The sequence below is a fragment of the Zonotrichia albicollis genome, chromosome 3 (genome assembly GCF_047830755.1).
Source record: "Zonotrichia albicollis isolate bZonAlb1 chromosome 3, bZonAlb1.hap1, whole genome shotgun sequence".
In the NCBI taxonomy this organism is placed as follows: Eukaryota; Metazoa; Chordata; class Aves; order Passeriformes; family Passerellidae; genus Zonotrichia; species Zonotrichia albicollis.
Genome location: NC_133821.1, coordinates 79580063 through 79593504, shown reverse-complemented (window position 1 = coordinate 79593504; position 13442 = coordinate 79580063). Strand labels below are relative to the sequence as shown.

The window sequence follows — 13442 nt, the reverse complement described above, 5'->3', positions numbered from 1 at the left end:
GATAGTGTGACCTTGGGCATAGCTGTAGTATGATAACAAATAGTGAAAGAGACATGAGAAAAGAGAGATGTAACCCCTGAGGAATGGGGAAGAGCTGATATTGTGGTGTGGCCAATGGACGGTGTAAATTACAGAATATTCATGAGTTTATTACACACTGTATAAGTGTCTGATGCTCTCTTCAATAAACAGAACTTGCTTATCACTCATATTGAGTGTCCGAGTCTCCCCTCACCGACAAATGGCTCATCCCTGACAAAGGCCTCTTTCTGCGACATAATCCTATATTTATTTATTGCTTGAAAGAAATTATTGATAGTTATTGAACTTATTGATAGTTATTGCTTGAAAGAAATTATTAATAATTTTCTTATTGAAAGAAAACTAGGTCTCATCACTAATTAGCATACTAAAGCAGGCACTGCTGCTGAAGTCACCATCCTCTGCCAGATTAAACCAGGTTCAGGAGGAGTTGTGAAGCTGTACTCCCAAAAACAATTTCTATGGAATCACTTTCCCCCTCTCCACACTGTAGTCACCAGAATGATTGATCATTCCTATTTTATCTGGAAATTGCTTACATGTGCAGCACTAGTATATACATTGCAAGAATCAATTCCTAATGGTAAATTGTAAATGGAGTATGTTCCAAGGCACATTTGGGAGAAATGAGTCTTCTATCATTTCACCCTACAGAAAAAGTCTCAAGATGATTTCATTTTCCCTAAAATCAATATTTTAGGAGAAATAAAATACTGATTTAAAATTATATTATCTTTTGACTATACAGATATCTGTCAAGACAAGAAATCTAAAGAATATCATAGCTGCTTCAATGTATTCCAATTTCCCAGCAAATGAAATAATTTTTTTACCATGCAGGAAGTGTTGTCTTATTTTTCTTTCTTTCCCTAACCCTGAGCCTCCTTTTCTGCATGCCAAACAAGCGCAGTTCCCTCAGCAGCTCCTTGTGAGACTTGCTCTTTGTTCATTCTGGCTGTCAAGGCTGCATGCCCACAGCAGCCAATGCTTCAGCAGCACGAGAGAAACCAAGGAAATGTTGGCTCTAGGAGTCCAACACACCACATCAAGAATGAGAGCTCTATTCTAGCTATGCTAGACTTGCAGTGGTGCTCCACTACAACTACAGGAGGCCAAAAATGATAACATAAGGTACAAGGGATGAGCTGAGCCACAAACACAAACTGTTGGTCAGATTTATGTTAAAAACCATCTCATCTAGAAACATGCTACTGCAGGAGAGAGGGTGACCACAGGGACTGAAGAGATGTAACTCTTAGGGACATAAAGAGTGGAGATAAGGGAAGTCATTCTAAAAGCACTGGAAAGATGTCATCAGCAGGGAATATTGGGCAGAACCAAATCCACAGCTGTGGAAATCAAAAGACAGCAAGTTTGAGACAAGTGTTTCAAAGACAAGCATCGACCTAAGGCTGAGACAAAAGGAAACTAGGAACTTCAGAAACTGTATTTTCATTACAGCAGACAGGTGGAAGCCAACCATGTGAAAATTTGGGTGACACAGTGAAGCTACTTATTTGCACCATGATTGAATCTACCACCTACCCTAACAACTTCTATTAGTGATGCACCTTTATGTGATATGATTGTTATGTCCATGCATCACCATAAACACCTTTGACAAATGTGCATTTCACCCCTACCAAGAACCACATGGAGAGCTTCAGGGATGCAGTAAATCACTGTCTACAGTTTTCCTGCTTTATAAACTTTAAACAAACAGAACAGATAAATGAAACAATACCAATATTACTTTCTTAGGTCTTCTGCAGAAGTAAATCAGTTTGAAGATTTGGCTGACTTAAGTTTGAATTTTGAAGGAAGAAATTACTATAGTGTCCTAGTAATTGAAAGACTCCAGTGTACTTGACATCATCTATTACAAGAGAGCAACTGGAACATAAAAAGGGTCTGCAACTACTCTAATTTATTAGTAAATGAACACAGCATCGTATTTGAACAGTACTTTAACCTAATGTTCCTCTAAAATTTAAATTCCATCATACCCAATTTAAGGTAAAATGCTACTAAAAACCTGCGTCTCAGTTATGATACATTCCCTTCTTGTAACAGCACACAATGCAGTTTAGACAGACACTGAGAAGGACTTGACAGTGAATTATCAACATCTGTGCAACTTTGGCCTGTACAATGGCTTTCATCTAAACAGATTATGATGATTATTATTGAAAGTATTAACAAAAGAATTGTACAAGTATCTTTGTTTATCACCATTCTTAGCTGATGCCACAGCCTAAAGTTTAAAATCATGCTTTTGGATAGCCCAAATAGCATGGAACAGCTTCTAGGATTTCCAAATGGTATCAGCTATATGCAGAATTGCTAGTAACTTCTTCAACTGTCTGATGAATAATAAGTTCTCCATGAGAGAATTTCTGTGAGAACTTCCCTCACAAGTCAAAGTCTCTTACAGCAGGGGCAGGTCATAATGTGAAAGTCTCTGATGCCTGAAAAAAAGTTAAGTTGGCAACAGTATTGGTATAGAAGCCTGAAGCCTTGGAAATGTAAAATGTCAGTAGCCATGCTGAGGTAGACTTTGCATAGAAAATCCAAGCAAAGAGTAAAGGCTGTCTAGCCAGAGAAGGAGCACAAGAGAGTATACAAGATTAGGCAAGTAAAAGTGGGATATCATAAAATAAAGAAAAAAATCTGTTATTTTTACCTATGTTTTCAATAATAGTTATGATAACTGACCATGGAATGAACACACTGATAAAAGAAATGCCTTACCCTTAAAAAAGTAAAAACTAGCATAAGTCATTTACAAGCAAAACTCAGAGGTGGTATCAGATGATTAGCAAATACATCACATACATCCAAAAAAGGGGCACAAAGGACATTTGGAGACTTGTGAATCCAAAGCATGCCAAAAAACAATTTTCAAACAATGAATATAAAGAAAAATGTGTGAAAAATGAACTATCCTTTCTTCTCTGATAATTGATTTTCTACTCAAGCAGAAGATCTGAGTTCAAATTTCAACCTTATAATAGTTTCAAGCACTTCATCAGATGGGAAAGATGACAACTGGAATACATCCAAGGTGAGAAAAAAAATACCCTAAAGGGGCAGATCTCAAGGTAAAGTAGTTCTATGTATTAACTATTTGAAGAGTTACCAAAGAACAAGTATTGTGTTTATTAATAAAACCCATCTCAATATCAACATCATGAGTGTGAATGAAATTATCTGAATAAATAAAGGCAGCATTTCCAAGGAAGTAAAGGAATGTGATAATGCATCATCTTTTATGCTACTTTATTCTGTGACTGAGTAAACGAAGAGTAACAGAAACAAGATTAAATCAAAAGCACAAAAACTGAATTCACACACTTAAAAACCAGACTGAAAAGTCATCAGGTGCAAGTAATAAATTGTAGAACTGGATTGCCATAAAACAAAGAAGAAAATTAAGATGGTAAATCTGATATTAGATATCCTAGTTGAGGTCCTTACAGGAGAAAATGGAATGTATTTATATCAATACATAAAAGGCTTCTGTGATTTTTTTTAAATACTCTATGCGGTTTTCTCTGCTCAAACGCCTCTCCCTCCACACCCACACAAAAGATGAACTCTCCCAGAAAGAGGTAAAGGGTGACCAAAGGAGCAAAACAATCCATCTCTCAGTGGGGAATTCTCAATTACTGTAACTTTCTCAACTACTGTAACTGATCAAATATTGAAAGAAATAAGATGGATACCCACTAAAACAAAAAGATATGAGCATCAATGGTGAAAGAAACATTACACTAATAAACATGGCTGAAGAACAGAAAGACAGCTAATAAGAGCTAAAATCATCCTGCAAGTCAGCATGTCATGAACAGGAAGTTTCAGGAATAGCTTCTCAGTAGCAGGGAAAACCACATTTCATTTACTTCTTTAGCAACATTGGACAACAAATTTAGTTGATGAATTTGATATTACTTGCCAGTAAGATTCCCTAGACAGTGTGTGCTCTTGTAGAAGCCTTCATGAAAAATGGGGTTAGTGAGGTTTTACTGATCATCTCCAGCACATGGAAAAGATGGCTGACAGACAGCAAGCCCTACAGTAATTTGGTTTAAATGCTTGAACTGTGCCTGAAAATCATCTATCACCATAAAATGCAAATTCCTTTTACAAGAAGTAGACAAGCAACTATGAAGTCTCTTGATCTTTTGAGCTAGGTAAAATTGTCCCTTTTTCCTCCCAAAGAGATAGACAACTTCTGTGAATGGGGGAAGAGCTGCAGTGTTACCAATATAAACAAAGTGATCCATTTTGAGAGCACTTAGCACATTTAAACACAAGTCAAAAAGTATATTCCTCAAGGAAATCTTGCCCAGAAAAACTTTTATGCCACTGGATAAATAATGCTTTCTAGCTACCACTTGAAAAACGCAGGGTAAGGACAGACACTTCCATCTTGCTGTGAAGGAAACCTAAGAAAAATTAGAGAAAACACAAAGACAAACCAGTGCTGTCACAACTGACACCAGTAAATCTTGCAGCAAACATGTATTTCTGTGTCAGTGATGACAAAACCCATAACCTTAAAAAATTTACTCAGGGGGCAATCTCATCTAAGAGGTGTACCCACCTCTCACATAGTTTACTTCAGTCTTTTGATCTATGTACTTCAACTGATCTGGAACAGCACTGGTAGTTTCTGTGATGGAAATGCACATTGTACTGCACTGAACCATTTTCAAGGTTAGAACAAAAACATCTAACAGGCAGAAATGTGGATCATAAAAAATCACAGGAAAGGCCAAAGCACGAGGCTGATTGCTCATAAAAGCATTTGCACATTACAGAATTTTAAAGCTGCCTCCTCTGTGAGGAATCTATTTGAAGCCCCTAGGGTCACTGAAGGGTTTTTTTTTAATTGAAGCTGGCCTTTTCAAAGGAACATAAAGATCATAATTTTATTTCTTTTAAAATTCCAACTGGTTTTGAGGCTATTAATCAATACTAGATCCTCTCCTCAGTGTTGTCAATATTATCCTTTCTATAGACCCTCTACTGCCTATTATCATATCAAGCTCATGCTGCAGCTTTTCCCTCAGGGAGGTATATATGGGCCTCTCCAAAAAAACAAAACCAAACCCAAAAAAACCCCCCACAAAAATAAATAGGCAGCTATTTATTTTATCTAACATGTAAGAACAATCCTTTGCTAACTCTGCTACAGATCTTGAAGTTATCAAGAAAAGAGAAGGGAATTCAAATTCAGACAGGGTAGCACATCAGCTTTTTCTAGTGGCGCAGTTGATTCTGAAGTTAGGGATTTTCCAGTTCGGATTCCCATTTCTACTTGGAGAAGTTACAATTACAGAGTTACTGCATAACTGAAGTACCAAAAGACTTGATATTAATACTTTCAAACTGAGCAGGTATAGAGGGTTTGTTTCCTGCTTTAAGTTGTCCATGGCTGACCCTTATATAAGAGGTCTCAGGAAGATGCAGGCAACATAAAAACAGACATGGAGAAATATAGACATATACATGCACACAAAAAAACCAAACAAAAAAAACCACACCAAAATGCCAAAATCCAAAACAAAACCAAACAAACAAACAAAAAAAAAACATCCAAACAACCTAAAAAGAAAGGTAAAAGTTTAAGCATTAGCTTAAGCTCTACCTACTTTAGAAAGGACATATTCTTCATACTCTGGTCTGGTAAGTCCTTGGACTGCCTTTGGCATGTAAAACCAAGTAGGGGAGGTAGAGTAAAATGCCAAAAATTAACAACTGCCATTCTTACACAAACTGCTAGGAGTGCTGCCTGAGTTTACTCCAAGGCACACTGCAAATTAAAATTAACAAGCTAAAGTAATTCAAAACAGACTCTAAGTAGAGCCCATGCAGATTCTCTTCTTCCCTCTAATTCTTCCTATACATGTATCTGATTTTGACCAGTTTGATCCCAAGCAGTCCTTCAAATTAAAAGCTCCCTCCAAGTATGCCTTACACATTCTTCAACCTTTTTTCACACTTGCATCTCTTCAAAGCATACAGTCTCCAAGCTGTGAGGGCTTCAGACTACCAGAAGAGAAAGATCAAGTATTTAAAAAAAAAAAAAGAAAAAAAAAAGATGACAATGAACAGAATCTAACCAGTCAACTGCCAAGTGTCAGGACAGGAAAAAGGCAAAAATGTGCTCCACCCTCCTCCAATGAGAAGGATTAAGAAAGTATTTATTCTATAAATATTTTCATTTCGGGAGCTGAAAATGATCTGGCATTGCTAAATAACATTTTTATTCTGAAACAAAAGCCTGGCAAAAGACATCTTGAAAGTATTACATTTTAACTCCGCTAAAGAAATAGAAACTAGGATAGCTGCATTTTTAATTCTTAAGGTCTCCAGCAAAAAAAAAAAAAATTATCTCTGGCATTTATCTTGAAACACACAAGCAGAAACACAAGTAAAAAATTTTTCAATTACTTACTTACCAATATCATAGACCAGAGCACAGACTTCTTAATAATAGAGACAAAGGACAACTGTAAAATTACTTCCAATGCAAGAAATTTCTCAAATTTTAATACACCTATATAAGGAAATGCTGACATGAAGAACACACAATTTGCTCCAGTGCCCATATTATATATCTAATTTATTTTCATATCTTTTCAACAAAATAAATCTGAATTATAATTGAACTTGCACATCTTCCTAAAGGAAACTTCATTTCCTTTAGGACCACTGAATTCTACACTCTTCTTTTAAAGGTAGCTGTGTATTTAATTTTGGTCAGTCTGGCTCAGATTTAGCAATAACCATTTTCCTCCCAACTGAAAGGCATAGATAAGTTAAAGCTCTGTCTCTCTCTACAGAGATTTTTCTCCTTATTTGGCCTACAATAAAAGAACATCCAACCACTCAGATAACACCAACAACTAAACTGAAAGTAACTTACTGAAAAAGTAATAGTGAATGTTGGTCCTTTCTGAAGATTTTAAGACACCCTGAATTTGTTGTTAGGCTGACTAGAAATTTCTTCTGTTACTGAAAGGATAAAGGAATTTCCCATAAAACTAACAAAGATTCTTAAATCTAAAGCTATATTAAAACGTGAAAATTGGAGAGAGGGAATACAACACATTACAAGTAGCATCACATCATTCCTAAACCCACACATTCACTCTAGAGTTTTAAACTGCAACTAGTTTTCTCTTGCAGGTTTTATTCTAACATTTCCACACTTCTGAATTCCTGACAACTAGTTATCACCTTGCTCTAGCACTGTATCTCATAGTGAATAAACAGTGATGGCAACTGAGGTGCTCTAAAACTCTTGCAGAAGGGCAAATAGGATGAGTAGACATCAATGCTGATAATCCATTTTTCAAAGATTTGCCACTCAAGCAGATTTCAGAAAGTTAAATGGGATATGAACCAAAGCAAGACAAACCATTCTTTAGCAAAGAACAGCCAAAAAGCATGTTTTTCCAATCTCAATTAACTATGGCACCATAGTGAGGTATCTCTCAAAAGGTAATAAATTTCTAATCTATCCAAAATATTGGGCAGGGATTGCAATACTATCCTGCAAAGATAATATTTTTACAGTCCATTTCCCCCCTAAAGTTTACTTATCTCCTTTACTTAACTGATTCTTTCATTAATTGACTTGATTGACTGCTTCCATTATTAAAGCAATTTTTTCATTTTTGTGATTATTTACCATTTTCCACATTTTATACAGTATAAGCACAAATTGTGAAACAAGTTATTTGAAATTACCACTAAAAAACCCAAAAACTTGAACCCAAGATCTTGAAACTTCCACGTGGTGGTGTTCACAGGGATGCAAGGATGAGGGAAGAGACAAGAATCTTGACTCCAAGTTTCAGAAGGCCGATTTATTACTTTATGAGATATATATATTAAAACTACACTAAAATAATAAAAAAAAAGGACTTCATCAGAAGGCTTGAAAGGAAAGAAGTAGAATGATAAAAACTCGTGACTCTCAGAGAGTCCAAGCCAGCTGGCTGTGATTGGCCATTAATTAGAAACAACCAACATGAACCAACCAAAGATGCACCTGTTGCGTTCCACAGCAACAGATGATTGTTTTTCTTTTCCTCTGAGGCTTCTCAGGAGAAAAATCCTAGCAAAGGAATTTTTCAGAAAATATCATAGCTACACTTCCACCTAACAACTTCTTGCATCTGAACAGTGACAATAACCAGCCTCTCAACTTAGTGAATGCGTTTGCTGGGCTCAGAGAAAAGTGCAATTCTGAGCCTCTACTTCTTATCCTGAAGTTCTCTATCCTATGGCATGAAAATTGCCCACATTTGCTAGAACCAGTGCGCATCAAGTGTGCCAATGCTGAGCTGATCCAGCATCTATATCCAAGACCCAAAGTTTCTGCCAAAACCACCTGTAAAATTCAGTGTGTGAGGGGCTCTCTCAGATGATGCTTAACAGATTTGGCTACATAATAAATTGGTTGTGAGACTGCCAGCATCTCCTCTTTCAACAAGCACCAAGTGGCAAACATGGCTTCAGTCCTGAAGCCATGACCTGCTGAACACAAGGGGCTCAGTGCCTGGAGAGACACCTCAGGACAATATTCCAGGTAAAAAATGTTCCAGAGAGGTGACTCTCTGCAGCCTAAAGGAAGGAAGGAATCCCAGCCCTTTCCCAGGAAAGGGCCAAAAAACGCAGCTTCTCAAGTATGCAAGCTGCAAGTTACAACTCTAACTTTACAATTTAAATCTACCCCTGCTTTGTAAAAGGACTTGGTGTATTATTCAAGGTCAGGTGTGCTGCTACTCAGTACTCTCACATCCATGTTCTCAACTCACAGACAATTATTTCTCCAATACAGAAGTATGCAGGAATATAAATCAACAGTTATAATGAGACAACAGTCTAACAATAATTTATCGTGTCCAATAGCATTTTAATAATAGCATTTTGTTAGTGCTTTATCTTCTGATAAGATAAAGCACTAACAAAACACACTTTTGTAATTCAAAAACTGTTGGGAAAAAATAACTAGCTTAGCTTAATTTTGTATCCATGGGCTGTATGCCAGATCAGGTATCAGCTATCTTGTGTCATGGTTTAGGAATGGTATTCTCCAATTTAGTGTTCCCACCAAAACCACTTCAAACCATGTCAGTCGCTCATTCCTCGCTCTTCCCCAACCCCTCTGGAAGGCTGGAGAGAACTGATGGCAAAAAAGACAAAGTTCAGACTTGAGACAAGAACAATTTACTGGAAACAGCAACAATATTAATAACAAAAGTGTTTGCAAGAGAGGTGAATGATTCATATGCAAATGCTCACCACCACATCACAAGGGATCTGATAAGACAGACCCAAAAGGGAGCCCTTCCCCCATTCCTGGAAAATGGCATGAGGTGGTCCGTGTGCAAAAATTAACCCCGTCATGGCCAGAATGAGGACACCTGTCTGCCTAAAGCCAGCATAAAGTCCATGCTCTGAGATAGTCAGAAGAAACTCATTTAAGTGCCTATGCCCTAATCTGGACCAAAGAAGAAGGTTGATCCACCAACAAAACAGCAACCTCCAGCTGGGATACAATTCTGTTATATACCATTTCCATGATGCTGAATCACAGAAAGCAGATTTTTCATGGAGGAATAACACAGTCTTGTAAATCCCATTAAGTTCCCCATGACACTGTTATGTGACAACTCATATGTACTTTAGCATTTAGGGTTTAAAAGAAAATAGTACTTTATAATTAATGTGGGAAAATAAAAAAGAAAAAAAGGGGAAAAAACCCAGCCAAGTAACCAACTAAACACAACCCTAATGGTTATGCACATATCCTTCATATGCTTCATTCTACTCACTCAAGACTGGGATACAGGCTTTTAGATACATGATTTATACTTATGCTCTTCTTTAAACAGAAAATTAAATCAAATCAGAGGTATGAATTCAAAACATATTAAGCATATTAAATATCTGCTCCTTAAGGGAATCAAGTTAAAACTGCTTTAGTTCTGAATGACAGCATCCATTAAACTTTGATGTACTTCAACTGATGTGCTTTAATGTCTTAGATGTCTTACCTCTACTTAAACAAGCTAATACACAAGCCTGCAGTTGCAAGTGTAAATTGAGTCTAATACCACACTCCAAACAAGAAAACATGCCTGCAGACAGCAGGAGATCATGTATTATTTAGGGGTTTTAACTTCCTTTTATTAACTTGGGTTTGTTTAAAATAGTAAAAGTTAAGCACATAGATCAGGTCTCTTATATTTTGTTTCCAAATAAGATTAATTTAGAAATATTACTCTTTCAGAGTTTTTACTCAAGAATTCTTTCTATAATTACTCTGTTGACAGTTATTTACAATAAATTCAGCATTTCACTCTGGAAGCACAACACTAGAACCTTTTTAGAGTTCATTAACACAATCACCCGTTAAATTTGTTCTACTTTTGCTCATAGGTTTCTACTTTTTACCCAAATCTTCTGCAATCTTCAGCCACACATTAGACAAATCTAATGTGTGAAGCAAGCTAAAACAAGATGTTCACTGGCAGCCTCCCAAGTCATTAAACGCCTACCACAAGATTCTTCTCATACTCTCAGGATCAGACTGCAACTGGATAAAAAATTCTGTTTGTAATCTATAGCCTGCTATTTCCTCATTCTTCTATTAAATATAAAAAAATCCTTTAATGAGACAACAAATGCAGCAAAATCACATTTTCCTCAGTAAGTACCAATACAGGTCAGGAAGGCTCAAAAGGGTGATTTAAAGCAAATTACAGAATTTAGTAAGAGGGACAGAAATATAAACAAGGTATGGTAAATATGCTCTTACAGCAACCCATAAGAAACGAGATCAATTTTGTAAGAAAGCTTTGGAAGCAACATTACGTGGTTATCAGATGAAGAAATTAGTAACTGGTTAATATTTACCAACATAGGAAGTTAAGCATGTGGCACTATGCATTTATCTTCAATGAATATAATCCTTCTCTAAACAGACTTTGACTCCAAGCAAATGGATAGTGAGCTGACTTTTTGCCCAAGGCAGCAAAAGCCATGTGGCCCTGAAAACAACCTACTACAAACACTCACATTAGACTTTCTTCCTGAGAACTGACTGCAGACACTGTCCCAGATGTTATGAAGAAAGGACTAATTAGAAGTCACTCAAGACCTCCAACAGAACTCTTCCAGTATCTCATTAAGCATGCAATTAGCAGCAACAAATAACATTTTCCTAATTCCAGCAAAAACTACAGCACTCGTTTACGTGCATCTTCCTTCTAAAACAACTTCAGACTGCTTGAAGAAAAAGAACTTCATCTTTTAGAAGTTAAGTAAATTTCTTATACAACGATGCCATGACCCACTAAGAATACAGCAAGCCTCCTGCATATTTATTGCTTCTAATTTTCTAGTCTGGGCACTAGTGAATGCCTGATTATTCACATAAACCATTTAGCCATTTTATAAGAACACCACTGCAATAAAACCACAAAACACATGTGTGTCCCTAGTCAAAGAAGAGCTGCTGTATGTGATTCAGACTCAAGACTCATTTAAAGTCTGCTTACTATCCTACCCCAACAGACCTGAGGCAAACACCAAGGAAAAGAACAGGTTGAGCAGTACACAGACAGTACAAGCCTCTTATGATATGAGCAGTCAGCTTCCAGCAACCCACCAGATCAGGGATTTAAGAACCAGAGACTGCTATCTTCCTTCAGTTGCCTTAGTTCTTCTGTTCTGATAAACATTGAATAACAATCCCACAATTAACTTTCCCATCTAAGTCTGTGAATTTAGACTTCCCACATCTTCCTTCAGCTTCCCTCCCTTCCACCCCACAGCCTCCCAGCCTACTTTGTTTCTCCTCATACAGAAATAGTTTTCTGTTGTCATCTTATTGCAAAAGTTCCATACCCTCTTGGTGATTTCTCATAGGCAGCTCCTCACAGCACTGACTCCTCCTTCTTCTCCACAGCACAGCCAAAAAACTCCAACCCCTCCTCACCCAGCTGACCCTCTCCTTTATTAGCTCTCATTCTCACTGGACACAGCTGTGGCCTGTTAAGGACAGGCCTGCTCCTAATCTCTGGTAATTAGCACAGCTGCAACTCCTCAGGGGCGAGATTACCTGCTATGTTTATTTTATCACATTCTCCCCACCCCCCAGTTTTCTATCACCAACTGTTTTGATTCCCCTTCTCTCTACCTTTACTAGGGCTACTGTATCCTTTCTAAAGTGGAAAGAGACCGAGGTAGCACAAGGACACTCATCATCTGAACATAGGGATTTATGGAGCTGACCAAGTGTGATTTGCTCTCAAGTCTTGACTTAAGAAACTCACTGGAAAATCATTCTAGTGACTTTGAATTTGCTTTTTTGACTGCTGCTAATCTTGGAGCTCTTTACAGAAGATGAGTGACAAAGATTCTGCCCCTACCCTCAACTTGCACTGAAGTAATGGTCATTCAAGAAGCCACTGCTGTCTGTAAATAGGTAGGATACTTTCTCTCCCATTTCCACTACATTAAAATTCAAAGATGACAGACATAAATGTAATTTTATTACACAAACTGCACGGTATTATGAGATCTTTTGCACCTCTGCACAGGTTAGCAAAGAAATAAAATCAGGCTAAGCAAATTTTGATCGTCAAACTGCCACCTGGTGCTTCTTTTTCCCTTGGGAAAGAAAAAAAGCTATTTGAGCACACTCTGTAGAAAAACCTTTAGAGCTATTAAATGATGCAGGTCAGAGACAGCTCTGGCATTAACGCAAAGGAGAAAGCAGCCCTCACTTCTTTCCTGCTTAATTCAGTCCCTGAGAAGGCTGACTTGTTATGGGGCAGTGGACATGAAACTCACTCCAGAAAGAGAGGCAGGAAGAAGGTGAAGGAAAAGCTTGTCAGGAGACCCATCTCAGGGAGAAGGAAATCAGCATGGCAGCCACAGGAGGAGAGGAACACAGGTGCATGTTACCAGCTGCTCTGCTCAGCAACATTGAGCAGGAGAAATGGCAGAGCTGGAATGAGAGTGAGTTATCCTCACTGCAAGACCTTGGAGAAAGATGTTAGACCATGTGAAAAGGATTCATGGACTACAATGGTATATCAGTGACGAGGAATTCAACTGGCTGTGGAAACAGTAGGGAAGGAGGGGAGGAGAGAAAAAAAGCAGTGGACACTAGCAAAGCTGAAGACAGAAAAAAATATGTTAGTGAGCTGAGGAGTGGGATATGGAAGTGTAAAAAGGAATGAACTGTGTGGGAGGAACATAGATAAAGTGTAGTGGAGGGGAAAGCAAAGGGCAAATACAAAAATGTCAAGGGAGGAGAGAAGCACAGAAATGTGTCCAACATAGCAAACGCTCCTCCTAACCTTGGCACA

The 13442-nt window shown here is 37.6% G+C and overlaps 1 protein-coding gene across 2 annotated transcripts in view; it reads right to left on the bottom strand.

Annotated features, from left to right (window-relative positions):
• Positions 1-13442, bottom strand: part of CDK19 (cyclin dependent kinase 19) — a 122454-nt gene that overhangs the window by 76284 nt on the left and 32728 nt on the right. The window lies entirely within an intron of this gene.